This window comes from Somniosus microcephalus, chromosome 11 (genome assembly GCF_052327205.1).
Source record: "Somniosus microcephalus isolate GS21.2 chromosome 11, FLI_Smic_1.0, whole genome shotgun sequence".
In the NCBI taxonomy this organism is placed as follows: Eukaryota; Metazoa; Chordata; class Chondrichthyes; order Squaliformes; family Somniosidae; genus Somniosus; species Somniosus microcephalus.
The window spans coordinates 70301524-70323479 of NC_140997.1; the positions used below are offsets into that span (position 1 = coordinate 70301524).

The window sequence follows — 21956 nt, forward strand, 5'->3', positions numbered from 1 at the left end:
GTGGCCAGTGCCAGACCCCGAGCTGCCTCCAAATTTGACGAAGCTTCACTGCAGGCATTATTGGATGGGGTTAAGGCCCACAGGGAGGTCCTTTTCCCTAGGTCAGGCAGGAAGAGGCCTCCCACTGAGACCAAGGCTGCATGGATGCAGGTGTCAGCAGATGTCAACTCGAATGTGCATGTAACCTTGGCATCACATCTCTAACTCCTTCCTCTACTCTCCCACAGGACCATCCAGAGCCCCCGTCCCCACTGTGGAGGAGGAAGAGGCTGTGCAGCCAGACACCTCAGAGGAAGCTCCAACCTCTGAGGGCGCAGCGTCAGCAGAAGCGCACCCAGCACCAGCGCAGACACTCACACCTCGGGGGGACCTTCGGGACATAGAGTAGTGTTGTCACCTGATGTTTCACAGCTCACAAGTGAGCCTCAGCAGATTATGGAGACACGGACAGCAGTGGAGAGTCCTCATCGGAAGGCGCAAGACTCTGCCAGCTCAGCTCAGCTCAGCTGCGCTGCATGTCGACCCTCTGCCTCTGGGTCCATCCGCAAGAGAAGAGGTGATGGATCTCCATGCACAGATGCAGGAGTCTCTGGCAGGCTTTGTCTCCGGGGTCGCTGCGAGTGTGGAGCGAATGGAGGAGTCCATAGCGACCATGAGCAGAGCCTTTGTGGAGTCATTGGCGCATGAACGCATCACCATGGAAAGGTTGGCAACCTCCATGGAGGAGATAACTCGCCAGGGTACTGAAAACATGGTGAGTGCTCATAAGAGAATGACATCTCTTGAGGAGCGTTGGCCATCTATTGAACAGAGAAACCAGACCTTCATGGAAGTCCTTCTGAGTAGGACTGCCAGTGCAGATACGGGTCCCCATGGCCCCCTAAAATGCAGCAAGATGCTCTCAAGCCACTTCCAAGTGCTGGCCCCTTCTGGCCTGTGCAGCTTCAGGTGAGTGAGCAGCAGCCTGGTGCTCCTGTTGCTGATCCTGCTGTTTCTGGTGCTGCTGCTGCCACCTCTGCTGCTGGAGATCCTCTAATGGCAAGAAGGGAAGGAAAAAAAGGCGTCCCATGCTTCTGGTAGATGCCTCCGCTGAGGAAGCGCTGAGTGAGGGTGGCGAGAAGGGCTTCCCAGGAGATCACATTGGAGAAGTGTGTGAGGCTCCAACCTTCCACAGCTGTGCCTAAGCCTCGAAGAAGTAGCCCCAAGCCTGCAACAAGGTCCTTCAACATACAAATGCTCTCCAATTAAATCACAGCTTTCCCGAATGACCTGCAGCTGAGAGCAAGCAAGCCGGCAAGCTTCACGCCAGGTTTCATCAGCGGGGTTCCCCGCAGGCATGTTTAGCGTGGGGAACCCTTGAAAATTGCAAGGGCCCCTTAAAATGGCATTAAACATGCCAATAATTGGTGATTAGGGTCCCGACGGCCAGTCCCGCCAGCGGTGGGTGGGACTGATTCGGGTCGCAGAGAAACGGCGGTCCGAAAGTCGGACGGGGCGGGGAATCAGGCGTGGGGGGGGGGGGGTCGCGACCCCCTATTTCTGCGATTTTCGGCCCCCGCCCGCCTGAAAACCCGCCCGACGGCCGGCAGAAAATTGGGGCCCTTGTGTCTGAAGGGCCAGTCTACATCTGTCTTGACCTGTTGAGCCCTGGGATCTGGACATCATAAGGCCTGCGTTTAAAGGAAGGAGCTTTCTCAGCGCAAAACTCTGCTACACTGTTTAGAGATTGTGTAAACCAACCTGCAGGAGTTGATGGCAAGTGTGAAGAAGTCCACCACTTGCATTTGTGCAGGGCTGATGGATGGATTTGCACAACTTCAGGCTGCCACAGAACTTCATGGACATCTGCAGCAAACCCCACAACTTCCAGAGCCCCTAGAACCAGTCATAGGAACATCAGAACAGCGAAGGCCCCTCAAACCTACCACACCAGTCAATAATGTCATGGCTGATCTGCACCTCAACTCCATTTCTCAATCTTTGCTCCATATCCCTTGATGCCCTTACCTAACAGAAATCTATTGATCTCAGTCTTGTACAGTCCAATTGTCCCAGTATCCACAGCATTTTGGGGGAGAGGATTCTAGATTTCTACTACCCTTTGTGTGGAAAAAGTGCTTCCTTAATCCATTCCTGAATGGCCTAACTCTAATTTTAAGATTATGTCCCCTTGTTCTTGATTCCCGCACCAGAGGAAATCGTTTCTCTTCTATCATGTTGAAGAGCTTTGATAATGAAATCAATTTTTACCAATTCACCACCCAAAACAAATTTGGAAATTTATTGGTAGGTATCAGTAAAAAAAAACTGATTTTAATGCTCTCTAAAAAACTGTGAAACTCATTTTTTTAAATCTTTCTCAATAATAAATACCTAATTCATGTAAAAAAAAACCACATTCTTCCTTCATTCCTCTGTCTGCTTTCTTTCTCTTTATCTGGTAATTCTCGCTGTCTTTTTGTTAGCAAGTGTTCCTCTCTCGCTCTCTCTCTCTCATGCTTTCCATCACTTTCTCTTAATTAATACATTTATTTTTCTTTGTTTTTTTGTATTAATGCTTCACTTCTTTGTATCTAATTTCTACTTGTCTAGCCCTATTTTTATTACTGTTTCTTTCTATTCTTCTATTATCGTTTTATTTCTTTATCTTTATTGTTCTGTCATTTTTTGTTTTCACATTCCCAGTCTTCAAGCATGGCTCCCCAACCCCCACCCCCTCCTTGAGGAGAGGGTTTCTTTCTCAGTGTCTGCTAATTGGGTACCTCCCTGTTCCTCCTCCTGTTCCCAGAATCTCTTTCTTCACCTTCAGGGTCTTGATTCATGTTAGGATCTGGAATGCACTGCCTGAATGGGTGGTGGAGGTAGATTGAATTGTGGCTTTTAAAAGGGAATTGAATAAGTACCTGAAGGAAAAAAAATTGCAGGGCTATGGTGAAAAGGCGGGTGAGTGGGACTAGCTGAAGTGCTTTTGCAGAGAGCCGGCACAGGTTCAACGGGCCAAATAGTCTCCTTCTGTGCTGTAACTATTCTATGATTCCATGATATTCCGACTCTGTCATTCACCACCTCTCAGCTCTACCCACATATTTGCTTTTGTGCTTCCAGGTTAGCTACCTTACAGGATATAAATAATTTCCCTCAACTCTCCATCATGTACTATTTAAATCACAAATAGCTTTTAGCCTTAGTATTTTTTCATTGTTATAAGTGACTAAGAACTGCCGAAGTCAGTGGCCACATTTTATTTAGCCTCACCTGCTCTGAAGGAATTTTCAAGCCAAATATTTTGTTATTTGAAACTATGATAGGCACATGAAAATTACACAAGGCGCATTAAGTACACAATCCTTTCAGGGTTCAATCAAAATGAACAGATGTAAATGGATAATAAATATATATATATATATATATATATATTTAAATGAGCAAATACAAGTAAAGCAGAAAATAATTTGACAGTTTCTATTGAAGATGCAATAATTCTAAAAGCAATAAAAGGGGTTACCTTAAAGAAACCAACAACCGCCACATCTTCAGAGTCAATAAAGTTTTCAATATGAGTTAGATTGAACAGACGTATGGCACTAGGACCAGTCCTTCTCTTTAACCAGGTGACAATGGAAGATGCTGTTCTTATTCCTGAAAGAAAGGATTCCGAGCCATGTAACATTTACTTTTTAATCTTATGAATATGAAAAAACTCCAATCATGCAATTATTTATTGAAGTGAATGGCTTGTCATCTAGAAAAAGCAATCGTGTATTTGCAGTCTTCATTTTCTTACTGGGACCTATTCTTTATTTTTCATCTCTCACAGCCCAGTCTCATAGCATTTTATGATGCCAATACATTAATATTCAATATTATAAAATAACTGCTATGAACTACAAAATGTGTCTTAAAATGTCACTTCACTTTTCGCATACAATGCCACCCCTTTGTAACAGAAAGTACACAGTTAGGAGTCCATTCATTAATATTACATCAGCTGCATTAAACAGATTGGGTTGAGCTTGTCAATGCGCTTAACTAATTGCAAATTTGTAAATTAAATTAACATTGAATGATTGCATTGGTCTGAATGGCTAGCACTAATTAACAGTAGAATTTCATATTCTGAGAACCTGCTTTAAACATCAAAGTGTTAATTGTTCTAAGACCAATGCTTTCTCTTAAAGTAAACATATAGGTTTATACAATCCTGTCCTGGAATAGAAGCCTTCAAGCTCATTACAGAACACAGCTATATTTCCTGAATAAATTAATATTCCTCACCATTTCAGCACATAACCTATGAGTTCTTACACTATCTCCATAATACTAGCAGTTTTGAAGAACACTCATAATTAAATAGAATTTTACAGCACAGAAACAGGCCATTTGATCCAACTGGTCTATGCTGGCGTTTATGCTCCGCACAAGCCTCCTTCCACCTTACTTCATCTCGCCCTATCAACTTATCTTTCTATTCCTTTCTTCCTCATGTGTTTATCTAGCTTCCCCTTAACTGCATCTATGCTAGTCACCTCAACTACACCTTGTGGTAGCGCATTCCACATTCTTACCACTCTCTGAGTAAAGAAGTTTCTCCTGAACTCCTTATTGCTTTTATTAGTGACTATCTTATATTAATGGCCCCTAGTTTTGGACTCCCCGCATAAATCACCATTAATTTGTTATCTGTACATACCGCATTACTTCTAGATCAGACTATGGACCATTTATTCTCATTCTGTAAGATATTAGAGTTTCTCCAGTAAAACATTAAAATGGCTGTTCTGGTGAATGTAAGAGATCCCATCACACTAATCAAGAGCAGGGATTTCTCATTGTCAGCTTGCCTCGTTCAACTAACATCACAAAAGCAATCTAATTATTCATCATTTCATGAGCTGTTTGTGGGACCCTGCTGTGTGTAAATTGTCTGGCATGTTTGCCTACTTAACAACAATGAGTACACTTCAAAAAAGTAAGTCTTTGGATGCGATAAGGTACTATATAAATGCAAGTTTATTTTATTCTTTATATTAGTGGGGTAGGCAAAATTATAGATCTTAGTTTTAGAGTGAAAGTTCTTCAGTATTTAGCACAAAATATACAATGGAGAGAGGGTTAGTTGGAGGAGTGTGTGAGAGTTAAGTGTCTGTTCTACAATCGCGACCTGTGCAGTTCAGAGGGTTTTTCCTGTCTCCTTTTATGAAAAATTTCAGAACTGGATACTCTTGAGTTCCAAATTCTTTTGCAAGCTCCTTTTCTTTTGAGACATCAACCTTGCTGAGTTTAGCTTGATTTTTTTCATTCTTGAGCTGTTCTGCAGCCTTCTCAAATTCTGCCAACAAAGCAAGTGAAGCCCCAGACAAGGGGGCATCTGCAACACAAAGCACGAACATGAAAGAACAAACATTAGAGCACAATACTTCCACATTCCGCTGTAAAACCAAATAGGCAGCTTTAATTCTAAAAGTCTACATGTCACTAATATACTGAATCAAATACACAATGTCAAACGAGATTTTTTTGCCCACATGAATTATTCTTCTTTAAATTTCATCTAGTTACTGTAAAGATTCATTTGATTGCATTCTCTGGGGGCTTTCCCATATCCTCTTTCCTTTGCAAGTCATTGCAGATAAGCTGATCTATTTGATCAATGCCTGGTTAGCCCTAGTTTTCTCAGTGTCGACAATCATGAAGTTACAGTGATTGGTTCACAGGCATACAGTGGCCCTCTCATCCCTTATGCGGGGGTAGAAGCCACTTGCACTGGTTTCCGGCCCAAAAATCCATCCCCCTCCCTGAATCCTTCGTGCTCTTTGGCCATGATCTGCCGCTGAGTCCCGAGTGAGCTCATTTACATATATTATAATGAGGGCCAGTGGTGCGGGAACTCTGAGTTTCCTGCTTCTACACTTGTGGTGCACTTGGGATAAGGTAGATGAGGAATTTAAGCAGCAGCTGTTGCCAGCATCAGCTGAGACGGTTGGAAGTGAGGATTTTGTGAGCCTGAAGAATGTGGAGAGATTCAATAGCAATTTCTGCAGTTGGGAATAATTTTTTGTAGTCACCCTAAGAGAAGTGGTTTGCGCTTGATTTAGCGCTCTACTTCCCTCTTGGAGCGCGAAAGTTGAATTTCCTGGCAGGAGAGAATCATTAGCGCCTGGCGCTACTTGTTAAAATTTAGTGCCCCAAACGGGGCGATACCGAATTTCTAGCCCCAAAATCTTGAAAATTTCACTTGATCCAACATCCTGGGGGAGAGAGTTGCTTATTTTCACTATCCACATAACAAGATTGAGTAAATCGGGTGAAGGCCAGCAGTTGAGGTGTGTCTGCCAAATCTCATGGGACAGCAGAAGTAGGAGATGTGCTGGCATCGTCCTGTTAAAGCAGAAGTGTAGTGATCAATAACATGTCATTCTGTGGTGGACACTAGGTGGAGCAGTAGAGCTGTATATAGCTGCATGTATAAAACTACACTACCCAGCTATACATACATTGGCCCAGTAATTCCTGTCACAACGTGTGAGTACGGACAGGGTACTCACGCGTGTGCCAGGAGGAATTGCCGGTTTTCAGCATGCACAGCGCATGTGCTGAAAACCGGCATTTCCTGTCCTCTGACCCAAGGGGTTAAGAGGCTGAACGCATGCGCGGTATTGGGCAGCGCGTGCGACTTGGATTTCCTGTATTTTTACAGATTTGCGCATGTGTAAAGGGCTCCGGTTTTTACGCATTGAAAAACCACACGTAAGTACTTAGTTTTACAGATAAGTGGTCTTTTAGTACAATTTAGAATTTTTTTTTCCACAGGTTTATTATTTTTAAAGAATCTACAGTAAGGTAAGTTTAGTTTTAGACCCTATTTTTTAAAAATTTATTTTTTTCAAAAATTTGATTAATTGTTTAAAATAGTTTTTTAAAGTTATTCATAGTTAATTTAATTATTGGGATGCTTTTTAAAATTTTATTTGAAGTTTAAGTAGTGTTTTGGGGTGCTGTACTTTTCATGAGTTTGACAGTCTTTACTATCAAACTTATGAATGAAGTTTCCCCTCCCCTGATTGGCTGAACAGTGCTCACCTGATCCCAGCCGGCACATCGCACTAACTACGCCGCTGGGTCAGGTTAGCACAACGCGCCGAGATCAGAACCGGGCCACTTACAGGAAATCCACTGCGGGCCAGGTTTCAGATGTCGGCGCGCCGGGTAAGTGCACATCGGGGGCTTGCACGCGCGGCAAGCCCCCGACACCAAGTTCTGGGCCGTTAAGACTACATTACCCATGAGGCTAGGCTACCCACAAGGCAACAGTCAAGATGGCAGCCTGCACACAGGAGTACACATGGAAGCCTCTACAGATACTGTACCTAGAGAACGTGTACTGAATAAATAACTAGCTAGAAGCTAGCTGTGTTCATAATAAGAATGTCTAGTTATTAATGAACATAACAGAAGAAGGGGTTTTAGGGTTGTGCTTGCAAGTAATTGCTGTGAGGAGGGCTGGTTAGTGCGGCCTGTAAGCAGAGTGCATTGTGAAGAATTCATGGTAAAGGTGTTCCTTCAGAGGGTGAAATGTGTGCTGGTGCTCAGGGTGCCCAAGGAAAAGAAGGGAGAGCAGCTGCCAGTGTTTTACATTCCCGCCCTGGCCAGGTCATTGAACTTTTTTTGCGACACTGGTCTACAGTCCTGGGAGTGAGAAAGTAGACACTTGGGGGAGATTTTAACCCCCAAAAATGGGTGGGTTTGGGTGGGATCGGATGTAAAAATGCTAAAAATCTCAAACCCGAACCCAACCCGCCACAAACCCGCCCATTTCCGGTTTTAACGGAGCTGGGACCAGGGTAAGTGACCAATCTGATCCCAGGAGGTGGGTTGCACATTCAACTATTTTAATGAGGCTGTGTGCCTCACATTTTTTCTCCATTTCAGGTTTAAGCCTGGCTGGCTGGGTTTTCTGAGCCTCGGGGAACCTGTCAGCTGAAGGGAGGCGAGGAATGTTGGATCCAGCAGGTAAGTGCCTTTCCAGAACTGCTGTGGGCCAGGAGGAGCAAGAGTGCTCCCCCTCTGGCCCCCCAAGCTTACCTGTAAAGCACTCCTGCAATCGTCCAATACCGCCCCCACCCCGCCACCAACGATTGGGCCCCCCACTTGAGCCATGATCTCCTGGCCCAACCTTTCTGATCCCTCCCTCCTTCCTCTGCACTTCCCAGATGTGGCCTCTGATCTCCCCACTGTCTTTCTGATCTCCCCATGGCCCTACCAATCTCCTCCCGGCCCCCAACCTCACCTCCGGCCTCCGATCTCTCCTGCCTCCAATCTCCCCCCTCCCCTCCAGCCTCCTATCTCTCCGGCCTCCGATCTCCCCCAAACCCATGGCTTTCTGATCCTTCCCTCCCTCCTTGACACTGGCTGGCTGCGGCCTGGTGCCGCAGGCCTACCTGCCCGACAACCAGCCAGCCTCTCGATCTGGCTGACTGTGGGCAGGAAACAGAGACAAAAAATGTTACTCAGGCCCTGCCATTAAATTCGACAGGACCTGAGGGAAACTCATTCTTCCGGACTTCTCGAAGGCAAAACAGCCCCGCCACCCCCCAACCCCACCGTCCCATAAATATTGGGGCCTTAGTGTCAATACCACCTCCATCCATTTGGCATGAGAGAACTTTTTGATAGGTTTCCTTCCATGGACACCCAGTTCTGCTCCTAGGAACGCTTAGCTCTAGGAACATAGGAACAGGAGTATCCCCTTAAGCCTGTTCCGTCATTCAATGAGATCATGGCTGATCTGTGACCTAACGCCATATACCCACCTTTGTCCCTATCCCTTAATATCTTTGGTTATCAAAAATCTATCAATTTCAGATTTAAAATTAACAATTGATCTAGCATCAACTGCCATTTGCAGAAGAGAGTTCCAAACTTCTACCACCCTTTGCGTGTAGAAGTGTTTCCTAACTTCACTCCTGAAAGGCCTGGCTCTAATTTTTAGACTATTCCCCCTAGTCCTAGACTCCCCGACCAGCGGAAATAGTTTCTCTCTATCTACCCTATCAGCTTCCCTTAATATCTTGAAAACTTCAATTAAATCACCCCTTAAACTTCTAAATTCCAGGGAATACAACCCTAGTTTGTGTAATCTATCCTTGTAATTTAAACCTTGGAGTCTTGGTATCATTCTGATAAATCTACGCAGCACTCCCTCCAAGGCAAATATATCTTTCCTAAGGTGTGGTGCCCAGAACTGCACACAGTACTCCAGGTGTGGTCTAACCAGGGCTTTGTAGAGCTATAGCATAACTTCTACCCCCTTACATTCTAGTCCTCTACATATAAAGGCCAGCATTCCATTAGCCTTTTTGATTATTTTCTGTACCAGTCCATTTTAATGATCTATGCACATGGACCCCTAAGTCTCATAGAGTCATAGGCCTACAAATTCAGTTTGGGCCCGCCAGCTGGTTTGCGCCCAAAAGTTAGCGCTGAGCGCGGAGCCAGTTGCGCCCGTCAGATATTCGGTTTTTGCGCCCCAAGTCGGAACCGGGCGCTATTCCAGGGTGTGCCCGCCCCCGCTTGGGGCGCTGAAACTGAATTTCAGCGCTGTAGGCGCCGCTGCGCCACCCGATGCGGTGCGGCAGGCTGCGGTACTGCAGGCCTCCTCCTTCTCTTAAGGTGGAGGTGCCTGCAACGGGGAGATCGCCGCTGGATTGTGCCGGCAAATGAGCCCGGCACCACGGAGAAGTGCCGGGCTCGCGGAAAGCAGCCGGCAATGCCGCGGGGGGGTGGTGGAGGAGGCCGGGGAAGGAGGTGCAGGCAGGTGGCCGCCGAAAAAGCGGCCGGCCGCACCTCCACCTTTATGCGCCCCACTAAGGCTGCAGTAAGGCCCTGGTCTCCGGATGTAAGTAGCGGCCGCCACGGAGGAGGCGGCGGCAACTGAATATGGGATTCGGGCCGGCATCGGGGCGGAACCGGGGCACTGTGCACACCGATGACGTCATCGGTGCCGGCGCAGCGCTACCGGCTACCGCCGCCATTACCGCAGCGCTGAATATCAGCGCGAACTCCTCTATTGGCGCAAAAGCCCTCTTTGGGCGAAAACTGGGCGCAAAGCCAACCGAATTTCTAGGCCATAGAGTTATACAGCACAGAAAGAGGCCCTTCGGCCCATCGCGTCCACGCCGGCCATCAAGCCCTGTCTAATCTAATCCCATATTTCAGCATTTGGTCCGTAGCCTTTTATGCTATGGCACTTCAAGTGCTCATCCAAATGCTTCTTGAATGTTGTGAGGGTTCCTGCCTCTACCACCCTTTCAGGCAGTGAGTTCCAGATTCCAACCACCCTCTGGGTGAAAAAGTTCTTCCTCAAATCCCCTCTAAACCTCCTGCCCCTTACCTTGAATCTATGCCCCCTTGTTATTGACCCCTCTACTAAGGGAAAAAGTTCCTTTCTATCTACCCTATCTATGCCCCTCATAATTTTGTACACCTCAATCAGGTCCCCCCTCAGCCTTCTCTGCTCCAAGGAAAACAACCCCAGCCTGTCCAGTCTTTCTTCATAGCTGAAGCGCTCCAGCCCAGGTAACATCCTGGTGAATCTCCTCTGCACCCTCTCCAAAGCAATCACATCCTTCCTATAGTGTGGCGACCAGAACTGCACACAGTATTCCAGCTGTGGCCTAACTAGTGTTTTGTACAGCTCCATCATAACCTCCCTGCTCTTATATTCTATGCCTCGGCTAATGAAGGCAAGTATCCCATATGCCTTTTTAACCACCTTATCCACCTGTTCTGCTGCCTTCAGGGATCTATGTACATGCACACCAAGGTCCCTCTGATCCTCTGTCTTTCCTAGGGTCTTACCATTCATTGTGTATTCCCTTGCCTTGTTAGTCCCTCCAAAATGCATCACCTCACACTTTTCAGGGTTAAATTCCATTAGCCACTGTTCCGCCCATCTGACCAACCCATCTATATCGTCCTGCAGACTGAGGCTACCCTCCTCACTATTTACCACCCCACCAATTTTCGTGTCATCTGCGAACTTACTGATCATACCTTTCACATTCACATCCAAATCATTAATGTAGACCACAAATAGCAAGGGACCCAGCACTGATCCCTGCGGTACCCCACTGGACACAGGCTTCCAGTCACAAAAACAACCTTCGACCATCACCCTCTGCCTTCTGCCACTAAGCCAGTTTTGGATCCAATGTGCCAAGGCACCCTGGATCCCATGGGCTCTTACCTTCTTGACCAGTCTCCTGTGCGGGACTTTATTGAAAGCCTTACTGAAAACCATGTATACCACATCCACTGCACTACCCTCATCCACACACCTAGTCACCCCCTCGAAAAATTCAATCAAATTGGTCAGACATGATCTTCCCTTGACAAAGCCATGCTGACTAGCCCTGATTAATCCTTACCTCTCCAAGTGGAGACTAATTCTGTCCCTCAGAATTTTTTCCAATAATTTCCCTACCACTGATGTTAGGCTCACTGGCCTGTAATTCCCTGGTTTATCCCTACTACGCTTCTTGAATAATGGTACTACGTTAGCTGTTCTCCTGTCCTCTGGCACATCCCCTGTGGCCAGAGAGGTTTTGAAAATTTGTGTCAGAGCCCCTGCAATCTCCTCCTTTGCCTCACACAGCAGCCTGGGATACATCTCGTCCGGGCCTGGGGATTTATCCACTTTTAAGCCTGCTAAAACCGCTAGTACCTCCTCCCTCTCGATGCTAATATGTTCAAGTATATCACAGTCCCCCTGCCCGATTTCTATGTCTACATCGTCCTTCTCCATAGTGAACACAGATGCAAAAAATTAATTTAAAACCCCACCTACATCTTCTGGCTCCACACACAGATTGCCACTTTGGTCCCTAATGGGCCCTACTCTTTCCCTAGTTATCCTCTTGCCCTTAATATACTTATAAAACACCTTGGGATTTTCCTTTATTTTGCCCGCCAGTGTTATTTTATGGCCCCTCCTCGCTCTCCTAATTTCTTTTTTAAGTATCCCCCTGCACTTTTTATACTCCTCTAGGGCTTCCTCTGTCTTTAGTCCTTTGTATCTGCCAAAGGCCCCCCTTTTTTCCCTAATCCATTCTCATATATCCCTTGACATCCAAGGTTCCCTGGGCTTCTTGGTCCCACCCTTGACCTTTACGGGAACATGTTGCCATTGTACTCTCAATTTCCTTTCTGAAAGACTCCCATTGCTCCGATGTGGATTTTCCTACAAGTAGCTGATCCCAGTCCACTTTGGCCAGATCCTGCCTTATCATATTAAAATCGGCCTTCCCCCAATTTAGAACCTTTATTTCCAGTCCATCTCTGTCCTTTTCCATGACTACCTTAAATCTCACCGAATTATGGTCACTGTCACCAAAGTGCTCACCTACTAACACTTCTACCACTTGCCCGGCCACATTCCCTAGAATTAGGTCCAGTACCGCCCCCTCTCTTGTAGGACTTTCTACATGCTGGCTCAAAAAGCTCTCCTGGATGCACTTTAAGAATTCTGCACCCTCTAAGCCTTTCACACTCTGACTATCCCAGTTAATATTGGGGAAGTTGAAATCCCCCACTATTATTACCCTATTATTTGCACATTTCTCTGAGATTTGCCTACATATCTGTTCCTCTATCTCCCCCTGACTGTTTGGGGGCCTATAGTACACTCCCAGCAAAGTGCGTGCCCCCTTTTTGTTTTTAAGTTCTATCCATATGGCCTCATTGGATGAACCTGTTAATATAACATCCCTCCTTACAGCAGTAATTGACTCCTTAATTAATATTGCAACACCCCTCCTCTTTTACCCCCTCCCCGTCTCGCCTGAAGATTCTATACCCCGGAATATTGAGCTGCCAGTCTTGCCCCTCTCTCAACCATGTCTCCGTAATTGCAACAATATCATACTCCCATGTGTTCATCAACACCTTCAGTTCATCCACCTTATTCGCAAGACTCCTTGCATTAAAATAAATGCCATCCAGCCTTGCCCTACTCCCTTGTGCCGTTACATATTTGCTCTGACTTCCAAGCTGACTTGTTTTTCCCTCTATATTTGGCTGTACATCACCCCCTATTATAGCTCCACTCTGTATCCCATCCCCCTGCCAAGTTAATTTAACCCCCCCCCCAAACAGTGCTAGCAAACCTCCCCGCAAGGATATTTGTCCCGTTCTGGTTCAGGTGCAACCCGTCCGACTTGTACAAGTCCCACCTTCCCCAGAAGCAGACCCAGTGATCCAGGAAACTAAAGCCCTCCCTCCTGCACCAACTCTTTAGCCACGCATTCATCTGCTCTATCCTTCTATTCCTATACTCACTAGCACGTGGCACCGGGAGTAATCCAGAGATTACAACCTTTGAGGTCCTGCTCCTTAATCTGCTACCTAGCTCCCTAAATTCTTGCTGCAGGACCTCATCCCTCTTCCTACCCATGTCATTGGTCCCAATGTGAACCACGACCTCTGACTGTTCACCCTCCCCCTTCAGAATGCCCTGCAGCCGTTCAGTGACATCCTTGACCCTGGCACCAGGGAGGCAACAAACCATCCTGGAGTCACGTCTACGGCCACAGAAACGCCTATCTGTTCCCCTTACGATAGAATCCCCTACCACTATTGCTCTCCCACTCTTTTTCCTCCCTTCCTGAGCAGCAGAAGCACCCCTGGTGCCAGGAAGTTGGCTGCTGCTGCCTTCCCCTGGTAAGTCACCCCCCTCAACAGTATCCAAATCGGTATACCTATTTGAGAGGGGGATGGCCACAGGGGTCCCCTGAACTACCTACCTGCTTCTACTGCTCCGCCTGATGGTCACCCATTTCCCTTCTGCCTGTGCAGCCCTTACCTGCGGTGTGACCAACTCACTAAATGTGTTATCCACGACCCTCTCAGCATCGCGAATGCTCCAAAACTCAGCCATCCGCAGCTCCAGCGCCTCAATGCGGTCTGCTAGTAGCTGCAGCTGGATACATTTCCAGCACACATGGTCGTCAGGGACACCGGCAGTGTCCCTGAATTCCCACATAGCGCAGGTGGAGCATAACACGGGGCTGGGCTGTCCTGACATGACTTACCCTTTAATTAATTTAAATTAATTCAATACCACCAATTAAAGATATACTCTAGGGCGCTTGTATGGCAGAAGTCCCCGCTGCACCAGAGAGACCCTAGAAAATATAAACCGCAGAATTGAAGTTACCTTACAGCTAAATGATATATTTAAGGGCTCTGGTTTATAAACAAACTAGACGATGAATATCACACCTTAGAAACTATAAACCACAGAGTTTAAGTTTAAAAAGAAATACTCACCAACCAATCACTTACCTGCTTTCTGGTGATGTCACACTTCGATTTCTTTTTACCTCTCTCCTTCCCTTTGAATGCCGAGTTCGGAGATTAGTACACCTTACCTGGTCTCTGGAGCCTTTTATAGCCCCGCTGCTGCCGCTCGAGTTTCCCACCGACACTCTGAGGCCTTACCTGGTCTCTGGAGCCTTTTATAGCCCCGCTGCGGCCGCTCGAGTTTCCCGCCGACACTCTGAGGCCTTACCTGGTCTCTGGAGCCTTTTATAGCCCCGCTGCGGCCGCTCGAGTTTCCCGCCGACACTCTGAGGCCTTACCTGGTCTCTGGAGCCTTTTATAGCCCTGCTGCTGCCGCTTGAGTTTCCCGCCGACACTCTGAGGCCTTACCTGGTCTCTGGAGCCTTTTATAGCCCCGCTGCGGCCGCTCGAGTTTCCCGCCGACGCTCTGAGGCCTTACCTGGTCTCTGGAGCCTTTTATAGCCCCGCTGCGGCCGCTCGAGTTTCCCGCCGACACTCTGAGGCCTTACCTGGTCTCTGGAGCCTTTTATAGCCCCGCTGCGGCCGCTCGAGTTTCCCGCCGACACTCTGAGGCCTTACCTGGTCTCTGGAGCCTTTTATAGCCCCGCTGCTGCCGCTCGAGTTTCCCGCCGACACTCTGAGGCCTTACCTGGTCTCTGGAGCCTTTTATAGCCCCGCTGCTGCCGCTCGAGTTTCCTGCCAACGCTCTGAGGCCTTACCTGGTCTCTGGAGCCTTTTATAGCCCTGCTGCTGCCGCTCGAGTTTCCCGCCGACGCTCTGAGGCCTTACCTGGTCTCTGGAGCCTTTTATAGCCCCGCTGCTGCCGCTCAAGTTTCCCACCGACACTCTGAGGCCTTACCTGGTCTCTGGAGCCTTTTATAGCCCTGCTGCTGCCGCTTGAGTTTCCCGCCGACGCTCTGAGGCCTTACCTGGTCTCTGGAGCCTTTTATAGCCCCGCTGCTGCCGCTCAAGTTTCCTGCCAACGCTCTGAGGCCTTACCTGGTCTCTGGAGCCTTTTATAGCCCCGCTGCTGCCGCTCGAGTTTCCCGCCGACACTCTGAGGCCTTACCTGGTCTCTGGAGCCTTTTATAGCCCCGCTGCTGCCGCTCGAGTTTCCCGCCGACACTCTGAGGCCTTACCTGGTCTCTGGAGCCTTTTATAGCCCCGCTGCTGCCGCTCGAGTTTCCTGCCAACGCTCTGAGGCCTTACCTGGTCTCTGGAGCCTTTTATAGCCCTGCTGCTGCCGCTCGAGTTTCCTGCCAACGCTCTGAGGCCTTACCTGGTCTCTGGAGCCTTTTATAGCCCTGCTGCTGCCGCTCGAGTTTCCCGCCGACGCTCTGAGGCCTTACCTGGTCTCTGGAGCCTTTTATAGCCCCGCTGCTGCCGCTCAAGTTTCCCACCGACACTCTGAGGCCTTACCTGGTCTCTGGTGCCTTTTATAGCCCTGCTGCTGCCGCTTGAGTTTCCCGCCGACGCTCTGAGGCCTTACCTGGTCTCTGGAGCCTTTTATAGCCCCGCTGCTGCCGCTCAAGTTTCCTGCCAACGCTCTGAGGCCTTACCTGGTCTCTGGAGCCTTTTATAGCCCCGCTGCTGCCGCTCGAGTTTCCCGCCGACACTCTGAGGCCTTACCTGGTCTCTGGAGCCTTTTATAGCCCCGCTGCTGCCGCTCGAGTTTCCCGCCGACACTCTGAGGCCTTACCTGGTCTCTGGAGCCTTTTATAGCCCCGCTGCTGCCGCTCGAGTTTCCTGCCAACGCTCTGAGGCCTTACCTGGTCTCTGGAGCCTTTTATAGCCCCGCTGCTGCCGCTCGAGTTTCCCGCCGACACTCTGAGGCCTTACCTGGTCTCTGGAGCCTTTTATAGCCCCGCTGCTGCCGCTCGAGTTTCCCGCCGACACTCTGAGGCCTTACCTGGTCTCTGGAGCCTTTTATAGCCCCGCTGCTGCCGCTCGAGTTTCCTGCCAACGCTCTGAGGCCTTACCTGGTCTCTGGAGCCTTTTATAGCCCCGCTGCTGCCGCTCGAGTTTCCCGCCGACACTCTGAGGCCTTACCTGGTCTCTGGAGCCTTTTATAGCCCCGCTGCTGCCGCTCGAGTTTCCTGCCAACGCTCTGAGGCCTTACCTGGTCTCTGGAGCCTTTTATAGCCCTGCTGCTGCCGCTCGAGTTTCCCGCCGACACTCTGAGGCCTTACCTGGTCTCTGGAGCCTTTTATAGCCCCGCTGCTGCCGCTCGAGTTTCCCGCCGACACTCTGAGGCCTTACCTGGTCTCTGGAGCCTTTTATAGCCCCGCTGCTGCCGCTCGAGTTTCCTGCCAACGCTCTGAGGCCTTACCTGGTCTCTGGAGCCTTTTATAGCCCCGCTGCTGCCGCTCGAGTTTCCCGCCGACACTCTGAGGCCTTACCTGGTCTCTGGAGCCTTTTATAGCCCCGCTGCTGCCGCTCGAGTTTCCCGCCGACACTCTGAGGCCTTACCTGGTCTCTGGAGCCTTTTATAGCCCCGCTGCTGCCGCTCGAGTTTCCTGCCAACGCTCTGAGGCCTTACCTGGTCTCTGGAGCCTTTTATAGCCCCGCTGCTGCCGCTCGAGTTTCCCGCCGACACTCTGAGGCCTTACCTGGTCTCTGGAGCCTTTTATAGCCCCGCTGCTGCCGCTCGAGTTTCCTGCCAACGCTCTGAGGCCTTACCTGGTCTCTGGAGCCTTTTATAGCCCTGCTGCTGCCGCTCGAGTTTCCCGCCGACGCTCTGAGGCCTTACCTGGTCTCTGGAGCCTTTTATAGCCCCGCTGCTGCCGCTCAAGTTTCCTGCCAACGCTCTGAGGCCTTACCTGGTCTCTGGAGCCTTTTATAGCCCCGCTGCTGCCGCTCAAGTTTCCCGCCGACACTCTGAGGCCTTACCTGGTCTCTGGAGCCTTTTATAGCCCCGCTGCTGCCGCTCAAGTTTCCCGCCGACACTCTGAGGCCTTACCTGGTCTCTGGAGCCTTTTATAGCCCTGCTGCTGCCGCTCAAGTTTCCCGCCGACACTCTGAGGCCTTACCTGGTCTCTGGAGCCTTTTATAGCCCCGCTGCTGCCGCTCGAGTTTCCCGCCGATGCTGTGAGGCCTTACCTGGTCTCTGGAGCCTTTTATAGCCCCGCTGCTGCCGCTCGAGTTTCCCGCCGACGCTCTGAGGCCTTACCTGGTCTCTGGAGCCTTTTATAACCCCACTGCTGCCGCTCGAGTTTCCCGCCGACGCTCTCTTTGGACCACCACTGTTTCTAGCTTTTCACCATTTAGAAAGTACTATGTTTTATCCTTTTAGGTCCAAAGTGGATGACCTCACATTTGCCTACACTGTTTTGCTCATTCTTTATTTAATATTAATCTATTAATATCCCTTTGTAATTTTATGTTTACATCTACACTGCTTACAATGCCACCTATCTTTGTGTCATCGACAAACTTGGATATGTGGCTCTCTATCCCATCATCTAAATCATTAATAAATATGGTGAATAGTTGAGGCCCCAACACAGATCCTTGTAGGATACCACTAGTCACATCCTTCCAATTTGAGTACCTACCCATTTTCCCTACTCTCTGTCTCCTGCCGCTCTGCCAATCTCCTAACCAGGTCAATAATTTGCCCTCAATTCCATGGGCTTCAACTTTAGCCAACAGTCTCTTATGAGGGACTTAATCAAATGCCTTCTGGAAGTCCATATAAATAACATCCATAGACTTTCCCTTGCCCACTACTTTAGTCACCTCCTCAAAAAATTGAATCAGGTTTATCAGGCATGGCCTACCTTTCACAAATCCATGCTGGCTCTCTCTGATCAGCTGAAAATTTGAGGTGTTCAGTCACTCTATCCTTAATTATAGACTCTAGTAATTTCCCCGACAACAGATGTTAGGCAAACTGGTCTATAATTCCCTGGTTTCCCTCCCTCACCTTTCTTAAATAGCGGAGTGACATGCACAATTTCCAATCTAAAGGAACGGCTCCCGAATCGAGAGAACTTTGGAAGGTTATAATTAATCTGTTCCATTTCATTAAGGAGGGCTTGCAGTTCAGACTCTGTGAAATTGTAACATCTTTTCTATGCCTCTGTGCCATGCCCTTGTTCATTCTTTGGCTGCCTCTGCCAGGTTGTCCTGTGTTAGACATTCTTGTAAAGTGGCACTTAAACAGTCATGAGACATTCAGTCAACTGAGTGAGCCAAGCACTGTTCCTTATTTACCTGCTGGTACCACAACCTGCTGCTGCAGTCATAATCCAGAACTCACTTTTTAAAGGCTGCACTCTTATCTCCATGCAGCCCAGCAGATCACTCCTGTATTACATGGTTTTACTCCACTTATTACTCCTGGTGTAAATAGCCCTACAGGCGGTTTGTAGGCACAACTGATTTTACATTGCGATGCAACTCACCATGAGGAATTTCTATGTCACTAAAAGCATGATCACAACTATTGTCCTGTGCATAACCGCCAACAAGTTTTATTAGCCCACCATCACAGAGAGCCTGGAACCACAACAACAAACATCAGTTCTTCATTGTTATTTTTAATTTTATAAATCTATCCAAGCGTTAAGTGAGATTCTGATGGCGAGCCTCATAACAGTGGCATCCGTAACCCTTGTAAATAACTGTGAGTTGTCATTTAGCCTGATTATACTGTTTCTTAAGTCCCTTGCTTTTTTTTAGTGTTAGCAATATTCAAAATAAACACTGTTTTAGATTAGAGTTTCGCTGAATTTACCTTGGGGTTCCCTTTCTCTCATTGATTTTCTTCTTTCACGCTAAAAGAAAACTCGACAAAAATGATTTTAAATTGACAGTAAAAAATTACTTTAATGATGTTTAGGTTTTGGTATTGAATAATATTGGTATCGTACCAGATTGTACAGTATTGGTGTCATACTAGATTGAATACTATTGGTATTCTTTAATACTGGTATTATATCAGATTCTATAGTGATAGTACAGTAAAGTATTGGTATAATATCAGATTGTATAGTATTGGTATGGCATTATATTGATATATCAGATTGTGTAGTATTGGTATGGCATTATATTGATATATCAGATTGTGTAGTATTGGTATGGCATTATATTGATATATCAGATTGTGTAGTATTGGTATGGCATTATATTGATATATCAGATTGTGTAGTATTGGTATGGCATTATTATATTGATATATTAGATTGTGTAGTATTGGTATGGCATTATATTGATATATCAGATTGTGCAGTATTGGTATGGCATTATTATATTGATATATTAGATTGTGTAGTATTGGTATGGCATTATATTGATATATCAGATTGTGTAGTATTGGTGTGGCATTATTATATTGATATATTAGATTGTGTAGTATTGGTATGGCATTATATTGATATATCAGATTGTGTAGTATTGGTATGGCATTATTATATTGATATATTAGATTGTGTAGTATTGGTATGGCATTATATTGATATATCAGATTGTGTAGTATTGGTATGGCATTATTATATTGATATATTAGATTGTGCAGTATTGGTATGGCATTATATTGATATATCAGATTGTGTAGTATTGGTATGGCATTATATTGATATATCAGATTGTATAGTATTGGTATGGCATTATTATATTGATATATTAGATTGTGTAGTATTGGTATGGGGTCATATCGATATATCAGATTGTGCAGTATTGGTATGGCATTATATTGATATATCAGATTGTGCAGTATTGGTATGGCATTATATTGATATATCAGATTGTGTAGTATTGGTATGGCATTATATTGATATATCAGATTGTGTAGTATTGGTATGGCATTATATTGATATATCAGATTGTGTAGTATTGGTATGGCATTATATTGATATATTAGATTGTATAGTATTGGTATGGCATTATATTGATATATCAGATTGTGCAGTATTGGTATGGCATTATATTGATATATCAGATTGTATAGTATTGGTATGGCATTATATTGATATATCAGATTGTGCAGTATTGGTATGGCATTATATTGATATATCAGATTGTGTAGTATTGGTATGGCATTATATTAATATATCAGATTGTATAGTATTGGTATGGCATTATATTGATATATCAGATTGTGTAGTATTGGTATGGCATTATATTGATATATCAGATTGTGTAGTATTGGTATGGCATTATATTGATATATTAGATTGTATAGTATTGGTATGGCATTATATTGATATATCAGATTGTGTAGTGTTGGTATGGCACTATATTGATATATCAAGTTGTATAGTATTGGTATGGCATTATATTGATATATCAGATTGTGTAGTATTGGTATGGCATTATATATTGATATATCAGATTGTGTAGTATTGGTATGGTGTCATATTGATATATCAGATTGTGTAGTATTGGTATGGTGTCATATTGCTTTATCAGATTGTGTAGTATTGGTATGGCATTATATTGATATATATCAGATTGTGTAGAATTAGTGTGTAGAATTGATGTTGGATTGGACTGCTCAGAATTGTTACATTTCAAATGCTGTCAGCAGTTGCTGGCTGCACTTTGCCGCCATCTTCTGGTTCGGGTACAGTACACAGTGATCTTCCCAGTTTGCAAAAAATAATCTTCTTCTACATCAGAGCCTGGAACCAACATAATTTTGCTGCTCTATCTGAACATAATGTTGAGTGAAGATTTGTTGAGCTTCCTGGGCAATAGAGCAGAGAAGATTAAGGGGAGCTTTAATAGAGATGTTCAAAATTATGAAGGGTTTTCATAGAGTAAATAAGAGAAACTGGCCGCAAAATTCAGCTCCTCTGCGCCTGCTGTTAGCACCTCTGGGGATCACTAACGGGGCGCAAAGGACATATCGCTGGGGTGGGGGTTGCTAATAGCGCCTCCCGAGAAATTCAGCGGGGCATTGCTGAGGCGCTACCCGATAGCGTTGCGCCCCCGCCGGTATCATCATCGCCGTGCGACGTGACCCCTTAGCGCCCCACCGTGGCCCCTTACCGCCCCGTGGCAGAAATTCAGCTGTGCACTGTGAGGCTGCCGCGGGCAATGTCAGCGCCAGCCTCGCGGATCGTGAACTGAGCTGCACTCCACTGGCGGGGCAGTATGTAAAGGTGAGGTGCGGCTGCGACCCACACTGTCACTTTCATCTTTTGGCCGACCTCCAGGTTGGCCCTCCGTGGCGACCCTTGGCGTGATCCGTGGCCACCGTCGCTCGGTGCCGGGCTGCAGCCACGGCACCATGCCGTCTTGGTGGGCTAGTGTGGACCATCTGAGACCCTGCAGAGCTCACAGCATCCCTCCCCTTTAATGGAAGGGGTGGGCCGCTGAAACACGTTAGCGCTATGCGGAACGGCCATGTAGCGCTCTGGCATTACTGCGTTTTGTGCCCTCAACACCGCCCCAAGAGGATGTGAAGTGCCTGAGATAGTGCTCCATTTTCTCTCCGGGGCAGTAAGCTGAATTTAGTCAATCTCCAGCGCTAATTCGGTTACTGCCCCCAAACGGGCGTAACCAAATTTCCCGCCCGTTGTTTCCTCTGGCAGGAGGGTCAGTAACCAAAGGACACTGATTTAAGGGATTTGGCAAAAGAACTAGAGGCACGATGAAAATAATTTTTTTATACA

At 47.0% G+C, this 21956-nt stretch overlaps 1 pseudogene; it reads right to left on the minus strand.

The window, feature by feature from the left end:
- Nucleotides 1-21956, minus strand: part of LOC147110658 (protein disulfide-isomerase-like) — a 68593-nt pseudogene that overhangs the window by 37238 nt on the left and 9399 nt on the right.